The following is a 22,908-nucleotide window of genomic DNA, read 5'->3' as shown; positions in this document are numbered from 1 at the left end:
TAGCCAAACCTGACTGGAACATCTGTACCACCTCCCAACATCACCTCAAATTTCCTTCCACTGAGTATGGCCTCAAATTCTGTTAAAAAACACAAAGCTAGTCATTTAACAATAACAAAGATGCTTACAGTGCTCAAAGAGGTATAATACAGAGATCATGGATTTAATTACAAAAGAGAGGTTGGATGAGTTCCAGCACTTATATTTTCTCGCCCTTGATTTCCTCAACTGTAAAATGGGCTAAATAATCTATCTGCAAGGCTACTTGAAGCTCAAAGGAATCTATAACTAAACCAATATGAAGATTGTGTAAAGGACTAAATTACAGTATTCTATACAGATTTTGTGATTACCAGAGAAAAAGGCCCTGAGATCTGAAAGGAGAAAGAATGAGGGCATAAATAGATGAACTGCTTCACTTTTTGTAGGACCAGCTCTATGAATAAAACATTCTAGTAGAAGCTTAAGGAAGAAGCAAAGAAAAGAGAGAAAGCATTACACTGTATGAAACACCTGCTGTGCCAGGCACTTCTCATATTATTCTAATACCATCTCACATCAAGCCCAAAGTGAAGTAAAATTGTCATGTTAAGAGTGGAGAAACAGGTTCAGAGGTTAAGCAAATTGAAGTGACATTGTTAGCGCAGTGGTAAGGTTTTGAACCTAAGTTTGGGTGCCAACAAAGACCATGCACTTTCCACTGTAACAGAGAATTAAAAAGGTTTTTGGATAGACAATTAAGTTATAAGAAATAAAAAATTAAAAAGTTAAGTTGCAGCAACTTAGAAAAAGAAACTTATATGCTTATTCCGGTCTAGCCTTCATAGGTGATAAACCATGAATCAAAGGGCAAGGGGAGATTACATTCTTGATGATATAATTACACAATTTTAAAGTTTTGGATAGCAGTTAAAATGAAAATGTATAAAAATCAGAGTCAAAAGAAAATGTGAAATATATATATATTTTAATATTTTACAGTATTCATTTTGTATATGTTAGCATTCCTTAGAAACTGTTTTAAATTTACTTAGAAAACAAGTCATTTTGAACTCATTAAATGATATTAAAATGGCAAGATTGTGTTGTTACTCTTTTCTAATATTAAAGAAATTCTCTAATCCTATAATTATTTAATTTCTATTTCTAAAATATGTCCTTTGTAGACCAGCCAAATTCTATTCATTTCCTAAGTTAATTTCCTTAGAACATTGGTTAATTGGGTTTCCTTCTAGCCTCTCAGACCTATAATCAATGCAAACTATAACTGGAAGAGCTAAGTTTTTTTTTAAATACACCCATAATTTCTTCATTTGCTCCAGTGGGAAACTGAAGGCAGAAGAAAACTCTTGCCTAAATTCTCAAAGCAAGTCAGGAACAGACTTCTAAGTTTTATACTTCTTGTATTATACCCTGATAATTATTTCTGCTTGTTCATTCCCACCACAGCTCTATAATTTGTGGCCCAATCCTGGCAAGTTGATACTCAGCATATTCAGGTGAGCCAAATTAGCAAAGATTATGTGATGTTGCCCATACATATCTTTTGACTCATTCATTCCTTTTGTCCACAGCAACACAACTGTGTGAATACCGGCAATGCAATAGTTATTTCTGGCTAAGCCAGAGAGCCCTACTTATGAGAGTTAACTTTTTTAAATTATGGAAAAAAAATTTTGCTTCCCTCATTTATAATATAGACTAGCTCACTGTGTTGTTCTGAGGTTTGAATGAGATAATTGTGAGAAAGAGATTTGTAAATTTAAAAAGAACCATTTCAATGCAAAGTAATACTATGAAGAAAAATCAGCAGAATCACAAAACTTACAATTACGTTTGAAATTATGAGACTAGCTAGAAATTATAGTTTCTATACTTTATTGGTTTATGAGACTGAAATGAAATTCGGTATTTCTGACAGTTTTCAGAAAAATGAACTTAGATTAACATCCCACTGTATTATATTCTGTTGTCACCGAATAAGCTCTATTACTCTGTATTGTATTACTCTGTATGTTCTTTCTCTCTGTATTATAGCTAAAATTCTCTCAATCCACAAATAAATAATTTTATTTTTAAATGTTTTATTGACTATTTTATCTCCTCTGGCTAGCCTCTCTGTTGTTTTTCCTTCCTTTCATCTTCTGGATCGACTGTCTGTAGCGTAAGACAGAAAAAAATCCATCTAATAATTAAAGAAGAAATGTTAGAATTAGAATGCCACTGCTTTTCAGCATTTAATGAAGTAATCAATAAAGGCAGTGGCCTTCAATGGTCATGATTATTTCTAATTGAAACAACCAGACATGTGACTCCAAATACATGTTCATAGTACCACTCATGAAGAATTTTAATCAAGTCCGTAGAGATAAAGGTGACAGAGAAACGTGGTTTAATGACACCACAAAAATACAATCAGAAAAATTGAGAATTGTAGAAAATTTTATAGGTCGAATGGCCCAGTTTTTTCAGGAAATACATTGCAGGAAAAAATAAAAATAAAAGATTTGTAGATTTAAAAAGGTTTAAAAGACTTAAACCAGTTGCAATTTAGATCTTAATTCTAACAGATGGTAAAATTAGTATGAGAAAATTAGGGAAATTTCAACACTGATTTGATACTTGATGATGTTGAGAAATTATTCTTAATTTTTAAAATGTGGTCTTTTTCTCTTAAAAAGATTCTTTATCATTTAGAATTACATACTGAAATTATTTGCTGTCTGGAACTTGCTTCAAAATAATCTATTAAAGCAGAGGAAATCATTGTTGAAACTGACAGACAGTTACATATGGGTTCATTATTCTATTCGCTCTACATTTGTATGTTTGAAATTTTCTGTAACGGAAAGTATCCAGAATTTAATCATTTACTGCCACTGCCTCTACCACCACTAGCCCAGGTAGGGAGTGATAATCACCTCTCACCTCAGTTATTGCAATGTCTCCTAATTGATCACACTGATCCCACTCCTGCCCCCTCGGGTGGCAGTCTGTCTTCAGTACAGCTACTCTAGTAATTATTTTAAAATTTAAGTTAGATCGAGTTACTGAAGGTGGAAAATGGTTTCGGCAAGGAGAAGTATTAGGTTATTATAATAATTCAGGCTTGAGATCATCAAGGCTTGGATCTGGCAGGTTAGTGGCAAAGATGAAATGTGTATCATATTCTGATAAATTTTGATGTAGAGGCGACAAGATTTGCTGATAAATTGCATGTGAAATAAGAGAAAAATAGAGGAATCAAGGATAACTCCAAGGTTTTTAGCATGAGAAACTGTGAGAATAGAATTGCATATATTTTATAAAAACAAAATCATATTTATCAGGGCAAAAATAATTTAGTAGAAAGAGAAGCATTGTTTAACATTTTTATAAATTTCTTTGCTATTTGTGTTAAAAGAGAGCTAGATTTTCATATCTACATGCAATCTGTTGAGATAGTACAAATCCTGCAGCCTCTGAAACTTGCCAATCCAGTGTGAGATTGAGACTTGACATCGTGGACTTCCCAAAAGTATCTCAGGGTTCTCTGAACTTTTATAATTGCTGTTGTACACCACTGGTAAATTTTAAGTTCAAGTGTCTGTTTCTACTTCTAGAATATGGAAATGACAATTGAATCAATTCTTCAGATTTTCAGAGGCATAATTTTCCTCCAACTTTCAATATTTATTTTCTATGCCTGGCACAAAATAAGCATTCTTTAAATGTTTGTTGAAAAAATTACAGATTCCCTATATTGTCGATGGTTAGAAATATTCGTTATAATAATGTCAAGACCAATTTTGGATTACTTAATAGTTGATAAATCTTAAGCCCAGTGTTCTTAGAAAATATTAGACAAAGTATTTATGTAGTTTAAAATTGGGTTGCATTTGATATTTTAATCAACACCAGTGATATATTCTTTATATCTTTGGCTACAGATTTCACTGACAAGCAGCCTCAAAAAGAAAGAATTTACAAGAAAACCTAAAGGTTAACTGTTTTAGCTATCTCTAAATATTTTTCTACAATTAGCCCCAGCTTCACTCACATTAGATGTCTAGTAGACTAATGCGTTCTGTCTGTAATTTATTTGGAGTACCGGGCAACAAACTAATCCATTATAGCTCAACACTTTCAAAATAGTAATTGTCTTGTTTAACAAGAATAATATTTTATTATGTAAAATGCAGATTTAAAATTAATACTGTGTTCCTTAACTTAATGAAGGGTGGCTGTCAAACTTCAGCAAAATCATAATGATGACATATTAATATGTTTCCTATTACAGACAATGGAAGATATAGATACCCAATCGTCATTCTATTCAACATTTTAAAGATCTAGTTGATGTAATGAACCAGACAAATAAATAAGAGGTATATATCTTAGGAAAGAAGAAACAAAGCTGCCATTATTTGATTATGATATGATCACTGATGAAAAAACCATACAAGAGGATTATCTCACAAACTGTTAGAATTAATAATTAGAATTAACCCATTTGGGTAGACAGACACAAGATCAAACTTTAAAAATCTGTAGCTTTCTTTCACACAAGCAATTTCTAGAAATGGCAAAACAAAAGATTCTATTAACAATATCAATAGGTATATCATGACTGTGAATAAACCTGGCAAGACTAGTCTATTAGAAAAATGTAAGTTAACCAAAGGACATATACGACATAAAAATTTCAGAAATACATATATTCATTGATGAGAAGACTAGATATGTCATTTCTCCCCGTCTATATGAATTAAGTGCAATTCTCACTTTCAATAGAATTTTTCAGTAACCTGAACAAGCTAATTCTAAAATTAATGTGAAAGGGTAAATGAGCAAGAATAGCAAAGATAAGTTTAACAAAAACGAAGAAAGAAAAAAAGGTTTGATACATCAATTGTCAAAATGTGCTAATTTTTAAAATGTGATGTTACACAGGAATGCACAAATATTAATAGTAACAATAAATTAATAGTAAAGTGGCCAGAAATAACTCTGTGAACATAAGGAAATTTACATTATCATAAAACTAGCATCTTAGGAAGTTATGAACTATTTATCAAATGATATTAGAAATATTTGTTGTTCATTTGGGGGAAAAAATGAAATGAGATTTGTACCTCACATACAAAACTAATCCTCAGAAAATCTGAAGACTTAATAATTATAACAATAAAACTATAAAAGAATTAGAAGAAAATATAAGATAAAGATAAATGTATAAGATACACATTTATTTTGAGGGTAGGATGGTCTTAAGCAAAATACTAAAATTAAAGTCATAAGAGAAAGAATTCATAAGTTGACAGTGTAAAAATAAAAATATTTCTTATGACAGAAAAATCATAAACAAGGTGAAATATTAAAAGATGAACTAGAGAAATATTTGCATGTATATAACCTATAAGCACTTGATATTCAAAATATATATAAAATCTTCTAGAGATTATTAAAAAGCAAATGATGCGATAGAAAAATGGGCAAAAAAATATAAATAAGAAATTCACAGAAGAGGAAATGAAATACACAATAAATGTATAGAAAGATGATATATACCTAAAGTACTAATAATTGGGCAAATACGATTTCAAACATGAGATACCACAGAAATGGCAAAAATGTAAAGTTTGATACTGAGTGCCGACCAGGGTGTGGGGATCGTGCTATTCTCCAACTGTTGTTAGTCAAGAGGACATTGTTATAGGCACATGGGAGAGCTATTTGGTAGTATATATTAAAATGTTCAATGTCTTCTCTATGATCTTAGCAATTTTCTTCACAATATCCACTGTAGAGAAATGCTTGATCACATGTTGGAGGATATATACAGACATATCACTTCTAAGAGAGAAGATAGAAACCAACTAACTAAACTTCTTTAAGTAAATGGGTAATTAAATGATGGATTATGTCATTTCTCAAAGACACTATGCTGTAGTTCAAAAAAAAAAAAGAGAAAGATTTAAAGAAACCAGCATGTAAATAACTCCAACACCTATTATTGAATAAAAATTAAACATATAAATAATAAAACAAGTTGTTTGATGCTACATAACATTTATTTTAAAAACACATTTGTACAAAAAAAGAGTATGGTGTATATTTTAGGTGTTCACGCATTTGAATGTAAATGTTTATCACAAGATCTGGAAGAATACACAAAGGAGTTAGTTACCTTTGGGAAGGTTTGGAGATTAGGGCTAGTGAAGAAAGAAGGCTGTAGCTTACCTGTAATATTTCAGTATTTTACATGGTGAAATTATTCACATATTATATTCATGCATAAAATAATTTTAACAAGTAATACTATTAAAATCAGATAGCATATGTATAATGAATATACATCTGACATTTTAACTATTTTTTCAGATATTAAATATTTTCAACACATTTTTTTCAAACACAGTGGAAATTAAAGTGGTGTATTTAGGTAAGTCTTGTTCATAGATTGACAATGCCAATGAATTGAAGTATGGTTCAAAAAAAGTGATAAGTAAATAGTAAATGATAAAAAGAAATAGACATTCGTTTGGAAGGCAAAAATAAATCTCTGTATGTGATTTCCTTATAAATGTCTCCATTTAATAGAGAAATGAGATATTGCACTATTTCTGAGTTTTAAAAACTGTTGATCTGAAGTAAATTTCAAGAATAGCTGAAAAAATGTTTTTAAATCAATATAGTTATGAATATAGGAGAGATATAGTGGACAATAGGAAGCCTTTTGCAATGTTATGCCAGATGGCTTAATAGAAAATGCACAAGACTCTATTACGCAAAGATTATATATATATATAATCTACATATATATATATATATTTGCAATGTTACTTTTTATGCACAAGTAGTGGTACTAACAACATAATAGCTTGTAAACATTTTGGTGCTAGTCAAAGCCTCAAGCATAAGGAAAAAAAGACAAAATGTCTTTTAGTTAGATAAACCAAAGTCCATCAGGCATTCACATTTTAGAGTCATTGTTTTTTAAAAAGTGGTTCAAAACATAGATCACTGGAGAAATTTCTTGACAAAGAATGATGAAATTCAGAGATTTAATTCAACAGATGCTGGATATTTTTCATCAGTACTAGTGTTTGTGGCAAGAAGTAGAAATTGGCTGCTTCTATGTCTTAAGGCTGTACACTGCTGGTTATTCCATGCTAATGTAGCATTACAAAGTCCACTAAAACTTTAGTGGACTTTGTAATGCTACATTAGCATGGAATAACCAGCAGTGTACAGTGGACATTTAAATAATCAAAAATAATATAGACTTAATTAGTTATCCAAAAAGTCATTTAAAAGACACAATAGAAAATACACTTGAAATATAAGAAACTATAATTCTGGTATCAGAAAAAATTCAGGAAAAAAAAAGTTGAGAAATCAGAAGTTTTTCTAGGAAGAAACAAAATTCCAACACCGGAAACGAAGATGTGTAAAAAAAGATTCAAGGTGATTGGCATCAAGGCTGTATTTTTTGGTTTTTAAGGGAAATAAGTTGAAAAAGTGACCTCTAGTGGACTCTTAGTTTCACGTCTAAAACTGGCTCTGAAAAAAAATAAAAGCTTTTATTATAAATGTAAATTTCTGAGGACATAGAAGCTGGATAACATATGTTAAAACACTTAGTGAGATAATGTATTTGTTTTGATTGTTTTCAAAATTTAAAAAACATTATTTCAAAAGGAGTTCACAAAGTCTCCTGATAGAATCTAATATATTCAAAATAACATAAACTTTAAAAACTACTTTTCATAGGTGAAATAGTTTATTGGCCAAAAATGCATTTCCAGTTGGGCTAGGACAGACACAGTTTAGATTCATGAGAAATGAGTGATAGGACCTCATCAGCACATGCATTTGTGGGCTTGACGGTTCATTTCTTCTACCTTCCACATTGCTGGTCGATGGCTCACCTCTGCAACACTCACTCCACAGCACATGCTGCTTTCTTATGTTCCAAAACAGAGCTAATCCTTCACAGGGGCCCGGAGCCTCTGGTGAACAAGTGCCATAAGCCAGCACCAGTTGTTTCCTGACTTCAGGATCCTGAAGGAAATTCATTAAAAAGCACATGTTGGAAACAAGATGTTGATTTATGGCAGTGTGATGAGATAGTAAAGGAGCAGTCCTCACCGAGTTAAAGATGAGATTTCTCTTCAAAAAGCACTGTTCAACATCTCTTTATAAGGAAAAGAGAGGTAATCATTTTTTTCTGAGTAAAAAAAAAAGTAAGATGACATTTGATCAATAAAAAAGAAATGTAGTCAGAAACTATATTTCCAAGTAAACGTAGAAATTCTGTACAAATTCCAAAGCACCTACGGAAATTTCCCAAATAACTATTTTACTCTTTCTAACCCAGGAAAATTGTGAAATCAGTAATCATCTTGAGATTAGGAGATTTTTAGAAGCAGAACTTTCTAGGTCTTCCTCAACTAATATTCTATAGGATTAATGAGTCTTCAGTAACTTTTCGAAACCTCTGCTAGTTCAACCCCACACTTATTCAGAGCAATATTAAAACAGAGTGGGTTATGTAAGCTTATGATTACTTTCACCTACTTTTCATATATTCTTCAAACTTAATTTAGGCTGAGACTAAACTAAACAGAAATTGAATTTTATCCTCTGATCCGTGTCTTGTTTTTTCTTTTTACTCAGCTCTCTTAGAATGGAAACCACAGAACCATGAGCTTTTCATCATTATTGGCTGAAATTCTTCCAGTAACTAGGTAACTTAGAAAAAAGAAGACCTAAAAGGCTATTTAAAGGGATTGGTTAATTCTTTTCCAAAGTCAAACATAGGTATTTGAAAATGTTTTATACAGAATCATTTTTAGGACTCTAATATTATAATAACATTCATGCTTTTATTCTTTTTTACAGATATCTTGGTGACCACTTGACAGTTTGTCTCACCAGCGTCTATATACAAGTGCTCAGAAAGCATCATACATCCTCAGGTAGCCAGCTTATCAGGACCTCCCACGCTGCTCACTCTAAGCATGAGTGAGCAAACAGGTCTGGCCGGTGTGCCCTAAAGGCCAGCAGCATTCCTGGGCTCTACCAGACCACCAGGGAAGGGAACTCTCTGGAGTGGTGAGCTTCCAAAGGAGACTGAGAGAGTGGATTTTTACCCAAGATGTATAGGGGAAATATGGAATTTTCTCTAAGGAATGGAGGAGTCCCTGGTTCAGACTCTGACTTGATATGTCTTAGTCTCCCATCTATAATCCTCAAGAAAAGGAACAACCCGTATCCTGGGACATCTCTTTTCACTGTTTCCCAGCAACATCCTCCTCTTTGTAGAGAAAGAGTACAGGAGATGCTTCCCTTCATTCACAGAAGCAAGAAAAGAGTTTATAGTGCTAAAGTTGAGAAACCACAAGAAAATGAAAAATTCAGAAAGACCTATAAAGGGGAATTATGAAAATAATACTTTTCATGTATCTAGTACCTACGGTGTGACTTGGACTTCGTATCTTATCGCTAGTCTTTACAATAACCCCATACGGTTTTCAATATTTCAGTTTATAAAAGAGAAAATTGAGGTTTGGAAAAGTAAGGTGACTTGCCAGCAGGGTACACTGCAACACAATACTACCCAGTGGTAACGCTGCGATCTTTCTGACTCCAATCCCTGTTTTTGCTCCACCTTCCAACAGAACCTAAGAAAGCAAGGAAGGACAGTGGTCATTCCTTAAGTCATCAGCAATTTCAATAACTTAATGATCACTCTTATTAGCTGCCTAGCCAATAATTATGAACTCTGACTTAAGTTTTGTCCCACCGTTAACTAAAAAAAAAAAAAAAATATTCAGTAATGAAACAAAAACTTATGACTTTTCTTCGGTCATTTGGAAGTCAAATACATCCACTCAAGTACACAGAGGTATTAAAGATATAAAGCTCTATAAAAGATAAAGCATTTAGGCAGCTTGTGCAGTCTGCCAATATATTTTTTAGACTGCAGCAACAAGAAGACAATGAATTGTTATAATTTGAGATATTGAAAAAGAAACATAGACTTTGAATCTCTGAGGCATTCGTTTGACTCTTAGAACACTAAAATAGTCTATGCTGCTTGCCAAATGAATGTTTAGTTGAATATTAATGTTTATTATCATACGTATATATAAATATGTACAATAGAACTGAGGTTAATAAAACATTTTATACCTAAGCAAACTGACATTTTATGAGAAAGAACTATTGTCAGTTTTGTCTATATGTCCAGGACATTTTTGCATCCTAACACTCTCTAAGTATCAGCCAGCCAAATTATTTTATTATACTACAACTTCTATTATGAGCCATAGAAAATATCTGGAATTTAACATGTATGCTTCAGAAATCTCTTCTCATTTATAATGACAAAGACCTTTAACTTTCTTAACTCAGCTTCCCTGGAATGTATATAAAATGAGTATGTGCATTTGGATAACAACAACAAAAAAATCAATGCAGCCAAAACAAAGTACCTATTCCATGGGTCTAGTCTACACTAGGATGCCTTCTTTAACTGAAATGGAATATTTTAATTATAGTACTGGAGGGGGCATTACCTCATCGTTATGCATGTTATTTAATGCTGTTCCACTATAATGCAGGGAAAAGATGAATAATAATGGTAATCAATTGACAGATGTATTTGTTCAAGAAACAGACATATTAAATTATGTTGAAATTTAAGTCATTGATCAATCTGAGAGGTTTTTTTTTTTCAAATCTATAGAAATTGCTTCCCTAATGACATGTGTCATGACCTTTAATTTGTCCTTGTCACATCCAACTGTTGTTTCAGGCATCTGTCTTCCATATTTTATTGCTGAAGGTACCAACTTAATTAAGGATTTAGAAGACATATAATAGGCTGATGACATCGATAATGAAAGTGATGAGAGGCACTTTAATCTGATAGACTAAAAAGTGTTTCACATTATTATCTGAAATGTTTACCTCTGAAACTAGGTGGATCTGGTTACTAAATTATTTGTATAGAAAGAGCAATAAAAGAGAAACAGTTACGCATTCTGAGAAGGCAGGTAGCTTGCAGCTTCATATTTGGGACTTAGAATATTATTATTTTTCTGTTTTCTTATTTGAAAGATAATAGGTAATATGGGCAACAAATGCCACAAAATCCACCTATGAATCAATTATTCCTAAAGAGAACACACAAAAAGAATTTTTAGGAATAAAAAATGAGGCCCTAGTTGTCTTCTCTGTTCTCCTCAGCTGTCGGAAGCAACTTTCCTAAATGTCATTCAGAATAAATGTACTCTGGAAAATTGACAATTCTCTCTGTATTTTGCTTCTTTTCCTTTCTTGACTCTTTTTGTGGGGATAGAATAAAAGAATGGAGAAGTAAAAGAAGTTATTAGAAATATTATAATTAGCGTTTGGGGGTGCCTTATCTCTGGACAAAGCCTCAAACAGACTTTTATTAATGCTCATATAAATGTAGTTTCTCATAACTCATTATTTAAAAGTTGAGTGACTATAGCAAACTACCTACCTGTAGTACTTCATAACATCTACTAATTTAGCATGCTTTCTTGTTTTCCATAGACATATAGATATTTTCACATTAAGTTCATCCTATTTGAAAGGGAAAGACTTTCAATGATACTTCTATCTTAATGCTGTACAGAAAGAAATCGTATCCAACAATTTGAGCCACAACAACTTGATAACTTAAGCTTACTGAATTACATCATCTGAAATAGGACCTTTTCAGAGGGCATACACATAGTAGGGTTAACTAATTAAGAACTGTGACATTCTTTGGACATACCAAGGGCTATTAAAAGGGAAGTATCTTTAAACTCTCCTTTCCTTCCCTGGCCCTTGGTGAGAAAGACTTACAGAATTACCAAGTAGTGAATACCATCCTTCATGCTTGTTAAAGGTCAGCAACAATAAATCAGTTAACAGCAACTTCCTAAAAGTTTAGGACAGGAAACAATAAAGGATGCTATATCCAATTAGAAGCTGCCAGGATAACTTAGCTGGATAGAATGTAATTGCTAAAGTTAAAATTAGCCAGGTCACCTTACTCTTATGGAAAAAAAAAATCCCTGGGAACCTGGCAACCAAATAAATAGATAGGAACTTCCTTCCCATTAATAAGCTTCTTTTAGTTCTATGATGAAATGATATTCCAAAGACATACACCTATTAACTCGCCAACACTGTTTCCTAAATCAAGTTTGGGCACTCGTTTAATTATTTAAAAGACTCTGAGCTAAATAATTGAGTGTCCATTATGAATATATAGTCTGATCATACTAGAATTGAAAATACCTTATAATCTTGTAGTTCAAGCCTGTGTTTTCAGATGAGGAAACAGGCCCAGAGCTGTGACTTGTCCAAGCTCCGTCACCTATATTTACATTGGTTATTTACTATACTACCGACCTTCTGTGGGTGGTAAATATTTTTTATATTTATATGTAAATTTTTTGTCACTTTAGATAAATGTCTTTGAGGAAAATTATGTTCAACTTTGTCACTCAGCATGTATATAGCATATTGTAGATGAGTAGTTGCTAAATAAAAATTAAAAACATTTAACTTAAAAGTCAAAAGTGATATAACAGATAAACATGGAAGACATCCTTTAATTAACAGAGCACAATTATTCATGATCAAAACACATTTTAAACATTTCTTGTACTAATCATTTTGTGGTTTAAAAAACTGAATTATAACCTGATGATTCTGCCCGTTTTCCACTAGGTGGCAATATATCTTTTTCTTTACAGTGTGTTTTCCGGGGTATGACAAAATTATTTTTTTGAATAGATCCAATTGAAAATTAAGATTAAGAAAATCTTAAGAAAGGGACATAAGAATTTAGAGATGTATTAGTATAGGGGATAAGGTTGTCTTATAAATTCAGAATTAAAATTAAAATAATAAATTCTGCTTCACATATACTCATAATTAAAATGTACATTAAATTTACATGGCAATGTTTAAAAATTGGAAGTGATTTGTTGTTTATTTGAAATCAAGTTTGTTATTTATGACTGATAGAAAAAAAAATTACTGAAAAAATTTTAAGTCTTGTTAATTAAAACATCATCCTTAAGGTTAGATCACAGTATTTTAAACTACATTACTTATTTCCATAGCCTATCTTCAAACAAGACTTTGAAAAAAAAAATACTCACTAAATCACATTATTTTTCATACCTTTAAAACTTTTTTAAAAGTTTATTTATGTTCATACTTAGTTGTGTCTATACTTAGTTCTGAGCTAATAAAGAAGACGAACACTTTAAAGTCTGACAGGTTTCAGTAAACAATTTGACTAATATATTAGTTTTCTAGGGCTGCTGTGATAAGACACCTCAAACTGGGGGGCTTAAACAACAGAAATTTACCTTCTCACAATTCTGGAGGCTAGAAGTCCAAGTTAGATGTTGGCAGGGTGAATTTCTTCTGAGGCTTCTCTTTTTGGCTTACAGATGTCCACCTTCTCACTGTGTACTGATGTGGCCATCTCGCTGAGTTGTGTGTGTCCTAATCTCCTCTTCTTACAAGGACACCAGTCATATTGGAATAGGGCCCATTTGTACAATCTCATTTTATCTTAATTACCTCTTTAAGGACCCTATCTCCAAATGCAGGCACATTCTGAGGTACCAGGGATTAGGACTTCACAGTTCAGCCTGTAATAACTAATAAATCTGTATACACAGCATGCCCAATATTTCTAAATTGTGGTGTAGAACCAAGAATCCTAGATTGGAAGTTGGAGTTCTAGAGCTAAGGAAAGATCTTAAAGTTGATCCAGTCCCCTGATTCTAAACCCTTGCTACATAAAAGAACTTTTAAAGCACACCAATGCCCTGGCCCCACATCCAGATATTCTGATTAATTAATTTGGAGAGGAACCAGTCATGAGTATTTTTTAAAAAGCCTTCCAAATGTTTCTAATATGTGGCCAGAGTGGAGAATCATTGATCTAGACAAATGTTTTCAAAAGTGGTTAGAGAATCACTCAGAGAGTTTATTAAAATGCAAATACTGGCCACTGCACCTTTATTCTGAATCTCCAGAAACAGAACAGAGTCCATTTATGAAGCTCCCTAGTAATTATCATGAACCCTAAAGTATGAGAAGATCTGATATAGTCTAATTCTCTGATTTACAAGTGAAATCCAAGGGCACACAGCTAGGGAATGATAAAGCCAGAAGGAAATTAGATGTTAGGTCTTTAGGCATCTAATTTTTGGCAGGATTCTCTGTACAAATAAAGAACTGTGTGGACTTTAAAACAATCTTATAACTCTAACCTTAGTATTAGATTGCATCTACTCTTAAATTCAGATATGTCTTGACCAATGTAGAAGCCTAGTAGGGCAGGATTATCACAGCTACATTTACATTAAAAAATGCATTCCAGGAGCCTATATTGTGTTCAGGGATAATGGGCATCATCAGAACTGATGGGTTCTTGTAATTACTGCATTATACCTGGTGCCGCCAGGCCCTTTTAGTCCTGCCTCCTCAGACTTAGGCCTAAGCCCTTGGTGGAAGGAGACTGTAGTAATCAGTTAACAAATTTAGTGAGATAAAGCCAGTGGAGGAGTCTGTTTCCCTGGTACCAGTAGCTTCAGTAGCAGGAGTCTGTGGTTTAGAATTACTCACCATCAGAAAAAGGCAGCTTCTGTGTAGGCATCTACTGTCAGTGAAGCATCAATGATTGACTGGTGAGCTGGAATGGATAGCAAACTGGTAGCTCAAGAGATTTTCAATTCTGCTGCTTTTATATATTCAAAAAACATGGAGAGAGAGAGCTCTCAGGAGCTCGGTGTCAGAGACTTAGTTGGTGAAGGTTGTAAACACACACATGCAAATAAGTTGTGACACAATTTTAGAAAACCTAACATATTGATTTCCCAAAAAACTGAAAGCAAACTCCTCAAGAGGTGATGATCCATGAACATTTTAGAATTTTTTTTCCATAAAGATTTAGCTTAAAGTTTTTCTGAAACAGGCTTTTTATGCCTTTATACTTTTTGTTGTTCACAGTAATGACCCATATTTGAGTGGAAAAAGAGCAAAATGTTGACATGTTATACATCACCAGGAATTGAAAATCAGCCTAAAACAGAGCACTACTGAAGTTGAAAAAAATTGTAATAACAGTATAACTCAAGTGATCCTCAATAGGTCAGAAATATAGCAGTTTTCTAGACTGAGGTACTCCTGTTTCAGTTTAAGCTTCCATAGGGCTAGTTATTGTTCTCAAAGTGTGGATCAAGAAACGCTTGCTCTAGAATCACCTAGGATGGTGACTTGAAATTCAGGGTTCTAGGCCCCTCATGAGATCTCTTCAATCTGCAGAGGTGTGTCTGGGAATCTGCATTTTTAACAGCTACCTAGGTGATTTAAGGAGATCTCTTCCTCTATTATTACTTTTTATCTCCTCTGTAAGCTTAATATCTATCTTAATATCTATCATTCCTAATGAAAATTACTAAGAATGGGAGTCGGGAAATTATCTTCTTCTGGAGTTGTTTTCTTACTGAGTCAATGAAATTGTGACATCATTATCAGTCTTTTTTCAGTATTTTTATCTGATTTGAAAATTGACTCTGTTCCTGGGTCTCTGAGCTGGCTATTGAAGAGCTGATATGACAGGGATTCAGAAAGTATACATATTAAATCTAAATTTCTTCTCTTGAAATATGTTCAAAGACAAGCTACTATCCCAAAGAGAGAAATTTGTGCTACTGAAATCTCAAGTCCCTAATGCTGAGCTATTATAAAATTGGCTAAATACCAAAATAAATGTATTTTGAATATTTAAAGGACTTAAGAAATTCAGATGTGAGCTTCTGGCAATCACGTAACTTGATGAAACTTGTTTTACCATGCTATTATCTTTACTATGCATGGAATTAGATTTTTGAAAGGTAGGTTTTCTAAATATCTCCCTGGTTTTAAGTTTAGGCATGTTTGGAGGCTTAATAAACACTTTCAAATGCAGCCTCAAAATCAAAGACCTCTGATTTGGAAGCAGTTTTAGGCATTATCACCCCAGGAGGAAAAGTACCTGTGCACACCAATGCTTCATCTCTCCTTAGACTGTTCCAAAATTAGAAATTAAGACTGAAAAAGCAAATGGAGGGGAAAATACCTTCATGTAAATTCAAATTTTTTTCTCTTGCTATATGTTCATACTGGTAGCAATTTTGTATACCTACCACTGCTTTGCTGGAGGGGAAAGGACTAAGGGAGATCTAAGAAAGCCTAAAGTCTAGAGGCAACTGAAGATGGGAGGTCTTGAGATGGAATTCAGAGAGCAGATTGAATGTCGGCAAAGATAAGGTTTTGGACCATTCACTATTTACCTCTATCTAGCCCTGCTAACGCAAGTAGTTTAACTTGCACTCTCTCCAAAAGTATTTTAATGAAGAAGTCCAATTTACTCCTCTTTCTAGGAGGGACCCTGTAGTAATATTCCCTTTATTTTCTTTCCTCCATCCTCAGTTGGCTCCTACACTGGGCTTCTGGGCCTAAAGAACAGTATGAATACTAAGATTTCTCTAATTGCACAATCTGCAACATTTTCTGGGCTGGGTGTCACTGTTTAGCTGTGTTTGCCTTTCTCCAAGACCCAGTAAAATCTGGCCAGTGGGAAAAACAGATCTTAATTCATTTGTTTAGAAGAAAAGAAGTCATCAAATGCTTTTTTAAAAAAAGGTTTCACACTTAACAAAAAAGTAAACACAGATAAATCTACTTTAAGTTCTACAAGCCATGGTGTAACGCTGGCACACCCACCTGGAGATGAATCCCCAGAGAAAAGTGTAATCATGCTACAATTTTCCAGATTTCAACCCCCACAGCAGGTGTGCTCTGGGATCCTTGTCAAGGGTAGTACTGATTTCCAGATTTCTCCCCTGACACTCTTAATCCTGGTTTTCTCCAGAGAAAATGCAAAATAAGAAAGGAAAGGAATTTGGAATTGGTAGCTGGACATTCGAAGAGAAGGAATAAAAATCTGCTAGAATTGATTGCTCTTGTCTAATTATTTTTTTCATCCAAATCTCATTCCTTTTCTTGGAGTTTAGAAGGACCTTAATATTTCCCCCAGAGAATTTACTCCTTAGAAAAGTTGAGAAAGAGAAGAAATATTGTATGCACTCTCCAAATCTCCATTTTAAAAGAGAGAAAATGTATGATAAAATAATGCATTGTGGCTCAAGGTCCATTAAAAACTCTAAAAAACTTACACTGGAGTCAGGGGTCCCTTCTGAGGATATCAACTGAGGATGAGTATCATTCATGAATTGCCATGACCTGCATGCCCAGAGTTGTTTTCATTAAACACAGATCACAGGATAGCTTTCTAAGCAGGCTGCTATTTGTTACATGGTACTCAGGAAGAGAAAGGGGCTACTCTTCTGCATTTTGACCATCTTTTCTACAGCAGGGTAAATTATAACTAGGACTCCTCTTTGCAGATGCTTTCATTCTTAGCGTTAAACTGGTTTATAATTTTTAAGTACTGGGAACACACTGTACTTATAATTTAGAATTATAGCTAAGCCAATTTTCACTTACTTGAATGGACCTATAGGCTTGCTTGATTTTCTTTCTCAAGTATTTTTTCAATGAACTTCTGTAAGTTTGGGACATTAGAAAGAAACACCAAGTAGTTAAATACACATTCACAAACTGAAATCAGCTGTTACTCTCATTGCTTAAAAATGAACAAAGAACATTAAATAAAGTGAAGGCCACAAAAGATTTCTTATAGCCATACTAGAGATGGTCAGCCATCCTGACCATCTGAGGAAGATAAGTTGTGGCTAAAAGGTTATCGCTTTCACCAGCAGGGAAGTCAAGCATGTATAATAGTATGAAAAGCTTCTACATGAATGATTTTATTTGCTTTGCGAAACGCAGTTGTGTGGTAAGTCCATGGATGGTATTATTCACAAGTTCAAGTAAAGTAAACTGAGACACACAGAAGGAACGTTCACAAAATTTGGAGCAGGCCTTCTGACTTAGGAGTCGCTATTCTTTCCATTTCACTCTGTTAAAGCTCATCTTCCTGTTCCAAGGTGACAGCCATACTAATCACATGATCCTAAAACACTATGTAGCAGGACACTTGGTAGACATTCTCTTGGATGTTATTATGAGAATTAAACCAAGTCAGCATATGAAAAGTAGTTAGAATAGTGCTTGCCAGTTGTGTGCCTATGTGTGTGTATACTAAAAATAGACATGTACACTTGCATATATAAATATATATGTGTGTATATAACATACACATATATATGTGGATATATGCCATGCGTACAAATATGTATATATATATATTCCAGTACACACATACACAGATACACATGCACACACAATTTGAAAGGGGATAAGGAAATAATAATTACCATAACCAGGTTAGTTATTCAAGTAGGACACCTTACTATATACCTCTACCCCTAGAGATTAAAAAAGAGAAAAAATTTAAAAGAACTTTTTCTTCAGCTTCTTCATCTACTAGTTTTGGAGAAAGACATGTTTCTAAAAAGTTTTAAGTCTCAATTTAAAGTAAAAAGAACCAAGATTACCTTAGAAATACGATCTGTGAATCAAAGAGGCCAAGAGCCATCCCTTCTCCCCACCAGTAAGACATGTTTCTGCCTCAACATTCTAGGCCTCATGGCCCACCTGTCAACCAAAATGCACTTGGAAGAGAAAAAGGAAGTGTCCCGACTTCTGGCTCCATTCCCAGGGTAGCTTCTAGACAGGCACACTTTCAGGGGAAGACAATGACATTTCCAAGGAAGGCCAAAACATATCAGTTCAAAAGCCAATTCCTAGGAGGAACTGTTCAGGAGGTGGTGTGTGTGTGTGGTGTGTGTGGTGGTAAAGGTATGCTGCGCGCTGCCAAGGCAGTGGCGGGGGGGTAGGGAGGGGAGGAAGGGACTGGAGACTGGCACTTGCCCATCTCTTTGAATTCGGATGGAAGGTGGGATTGTTCTCAATGCCCAATAATTGACAGTGCAGTTTCCTGTTGGGCTGGTGCGACCACCATAGGAGTTGCCTGGATTGGTGAGAATCATCAAGGAAGTTTCCTCATCAAACTCCAGGAATGATCTCAAATCTCCAGAAGTGCTTAAGAGATGGAAAAGAGCATGGAGGTGAGGAAAGATTGAGGGAAGGGGAACCGGAAGATACCATAGAATAAGCCGAATTGATTCCAGAACATGGGGTTGGGCAACGGGAGAAAATAGAAGATCTAAAACCTCGGGTGGGATCCCTGCTCCGGGTGTGTGCTCCGCGCTGGGTTGGTTCGCGGTGGTCCGCTTACCCGCGGTGCTTCAATTCGAGCTCCAGCGCTGAAAGCTGCGGCTGGGAGCCGGCGTCTGCGTCTCGCAAGCGCACGGGCCCTGAGCCCTGCAGACCAGCACGGACTCTTCCACCTGAACCAGCAGCACGGTCCTGTGGGCGAAGGGGAGTCGGGCGGATAGTGGTTGAAGAATGATACGGAAAGCCCCTGATCCACAAGGCGAGGCCGTTCTGAGGCTCGAGCCCTTGGAATCCATCCCAGGTGGGGAGGAGCACGTGCTTTCTGGCCGGTTTTCTAGATATAAGTGGTTCTGGGTGTTCGAGGTTTCCCGGCTCCGGGTCACGCTCACTGGACAGGACGCCTAGAAGATAAGCTGCGGGGAGGGGAAATTTAATAGCGGACAGGAAGCGGGCGGTGCTTGGCGGTTCAGAAACGGGGGTGGGAGGGGAGAAACGCAAACCCCGGCTAGACACTTGTCCCCAAACTCCACCCGCACTCTGCCCACCGCAGCGCCCGACGCCGGCCACACAACTATGCTTGCAACTAGCCCGCACATGGCTGAGACTGCAACGCGCGGGACTCCGGGCCTCAGAGGGCCGCAGAGCCTACGAGTGGGCCCGGGACCGTGGGAATTTTCCCCAGGTGCGTCCAGTTTCGGTCTCGGTTCTGTAGTGCCTGCCAACTGGTGCAGAGATGTGCGGCCGTTCCTTCCGGCGCCTTCTGGTTCCCGCACGCCAATGGGCGTATGCTATACTCTGCAAGCACATCCTGGGAAATACAGACGTCTCTCCCCTCTTCTCCCTCCCGCCAGCCCAGCTCACAAACCGCAAATGAGGAGAAGGATTTGGAATCTGCTCTGAGAGCACGCTTGGAGATCGCGGGCGCTAGGCGCCGGGCCAGTCCCAGGCATTCTACCCCTGACTGGGACTCAACAAATGCTGGTGCAACAGCCGGTTGGTTTTCCCTTTCTCTAGTCATTCGGACCTAAGGTCCCGGCACTGGGAGCTCAGGCCACCTGCCTGGACTTCACAGGACTTGCGCAGCTCCAAGCTTGCATGACCTTGTGACCTTGTTTCTTCCGCAGCCACGTGCAGGCATTTATGCCCAGTGCCTCAACCAGTGACCTCAGCTAGCTCGGTAGGTGGGAGGGGTTATGGAGTCTCAGGAGTCACCTGAGAAAATTCAGACACGGAGAGAGTTAAGATACATCTGAAAGCTTGAAAATTCAGGTTTGAAATAAAACATTTCTCAGTTTGCTTTGGCTGAGGGCAAAACTAGCTCTGGGCGCCCTTCCTCTACTACTTCCCGCCAAAAAGGTCTGTGGGCAGATTGATCAGCATAGCTGCCCACCCCTAAAGTGTCTGCCACCAACGCACCTATCTGGATCGCCTGGCAGTAGCTCAGCCAAGGCTCGGCTTTCTTCCTGATCGTGAGATTAAGTTAATGACTATACGAAAGAAAACACACGGGGGAAGCTCAGGGAGTGTCTACATGAATCCTTCAGAAAATGAGATTCCAGACTATGAGGAAGCCCTTTTCAAAAAGCAGTATTTGCTTACCTTTCCCTAGACCTAAGTTCATCTCTGAATCCCCAACAAGTATATGAAGACATCATAGTGAAAAGAGATTCTGGAAGGACAGAAATAAAGGGGCATTCAACTTTTTGTTTGTTTGTTTTTCGGTTACACCCCAGACAACCTGGGTTTGTTGTTTGTTTTTTAGAAACCTTTGCTCCAGGGATCCACTAGTGTCCCAGGTATGGACAATTTAGTTGGCCTCCTAAGTATGGTGATTTAAGGATCTTTTGAGGCCCATCTTCCATTTGCCCCCTATCTTTCTCACTTCTTGCCATCAACTTTGTTTCTCAGCCAGTCTTCGACTTTTCTCTAGAAAATCCCCTTTAGACTTATTTGGACCCGGATTAACCCATTAGAAAAATCAATTCTACAGTGCTACAAGTGCTTTAAAAGTAGCAGAACCTGCCTCATTGTACAGATGAGAAAAACAGGTAAATCAAATAATACCAATAATAAAGCAAGGTTATATTAGTCATGAATAGCAGACAGAATTAGAACTGGAATTTTGGATTGTTCTCATCACACTTTCCTGGGGATTAGTGTTTCAGATCATCCAACTGTTGCCTAGCAGGCCCCCCCCAACCCCCCCCCAAAAATGTAACACAGAAAGTACTTGATCTTAAGAAAGTCAGTCTGTGTTTTCACCAACCTGAGTCACACCATGGTTACATCTCTTTGCCCTGTCCCTGGTCTTTACCCGCTCCCTGTCCTAATCGTAACTAGTTTTGTAATTACCTTAAGGTAATGAAACTTTTTAAATCTTTTTAGGAAAAAACTTTTTCCTCAAAGCCTGCAATGAGAACTTATGCAAGTTTACCATTTCAGACCTTTTCATAAGTGTCCTCCTTCTGACAGGGGAGGGATGGCAAAATGTGAAGGAAATGTAGGGGAAATTGAGAAAGATCACCTCCTGTGTGGATAAACCCCTGTCGTGTCTGTAACTAGATCACCCATAGAGTGACTCCGAAGATGATCATGGATTAAGTACATGCCATCCGAAGACCTTTGCATCTAATGGTTGCTGGATATACCACACACACTTTCATGTGTACACTCTATTTAACTAAGATTTGTTGTCAGTATGTGAAGAGTACAGAGGGACTTTTTATAAGAGGAAGGGGAGGCAGAAGAGGAAAGTTATTAGGTTCTTCTGTATTGTAATGCTCTAGGACTAGTGTTTTCCAGAGGCTGTGCAGCTGCTCAAGTCTTTAGTAGGAATGCTGGGGCCTGCAATACAGACTACTGTGGTCATTTCACTTTAGTTTCTAAAGAAACTCTCCATTCGGTCTCTTAATGGGTGACGACAGAATGATGACAGGTTCTGGAGGACAAAATACTCTTCCACTTAGGCATTACCTTAAGTAGGCTTTTCATCTGGTCTCCCTTATCCAGACCTAAAAATCGTCTCTGGCCACTTGCGAAGATGCTAATTATCCTGCTGCTGAAAAGAATGCCGACATCCCAGTGAAGGTTAGCTTCATGGCAGGCATCTTTGTTTAAGTGATTTTTCCTTTGATCAAGACACCCAACGCTTTCCAACTAAAGATTTTTCAAACAATCAAACCTTGTCTTCTCACTTTTAGGCTCGAAATTGGCTTAGAGTAAATAAATGCAAGTGGGACAGGGTTTATCATCCCTCTCCTGCTATCTCTTCATCTATCAATGAAGATAGATGGTACTACTCAAGATAGCCCTTGACTCCAAAAGAATATTTGAAAACACTTTCCAAATGATTGCTTTGAAGAAAATAGTCATTTATTGTCAAAGCATCCAACATACCCGGATAATCTATAAAGTTTAATAAATCTTTTCAGGGATAAAAGGAACACATAACTATTCAGACTCGATTTCACTGGCACAAAATTACACTTTGTAGTAAAAGGAAATACATATTTACATAATGATGACATTCTTCATTGAAGTCCATAATCATTTCATGATACATGCACTTCCCCCTGGAAACTTAAATTGAATGGTGACCCCTTTTTATTCGTTTTGTTTATTTTTGTA

This window comes from Pteropus medius, unplaced genomic scaffold, assembly GCF_902729225.1.
Source record: "Pteropus medius unplaced genomic scaffold, Ma_sr-lr_union100, whole genome shotgun sequence".
NCBI lineage: Eukaryota > Metazoa > Chordata > Mammalia > Chiroptera > Pteropodidae > Pteropus > Pteropus medius.
Note: the sequence above shows the minus strand (reverse complement) of the source record.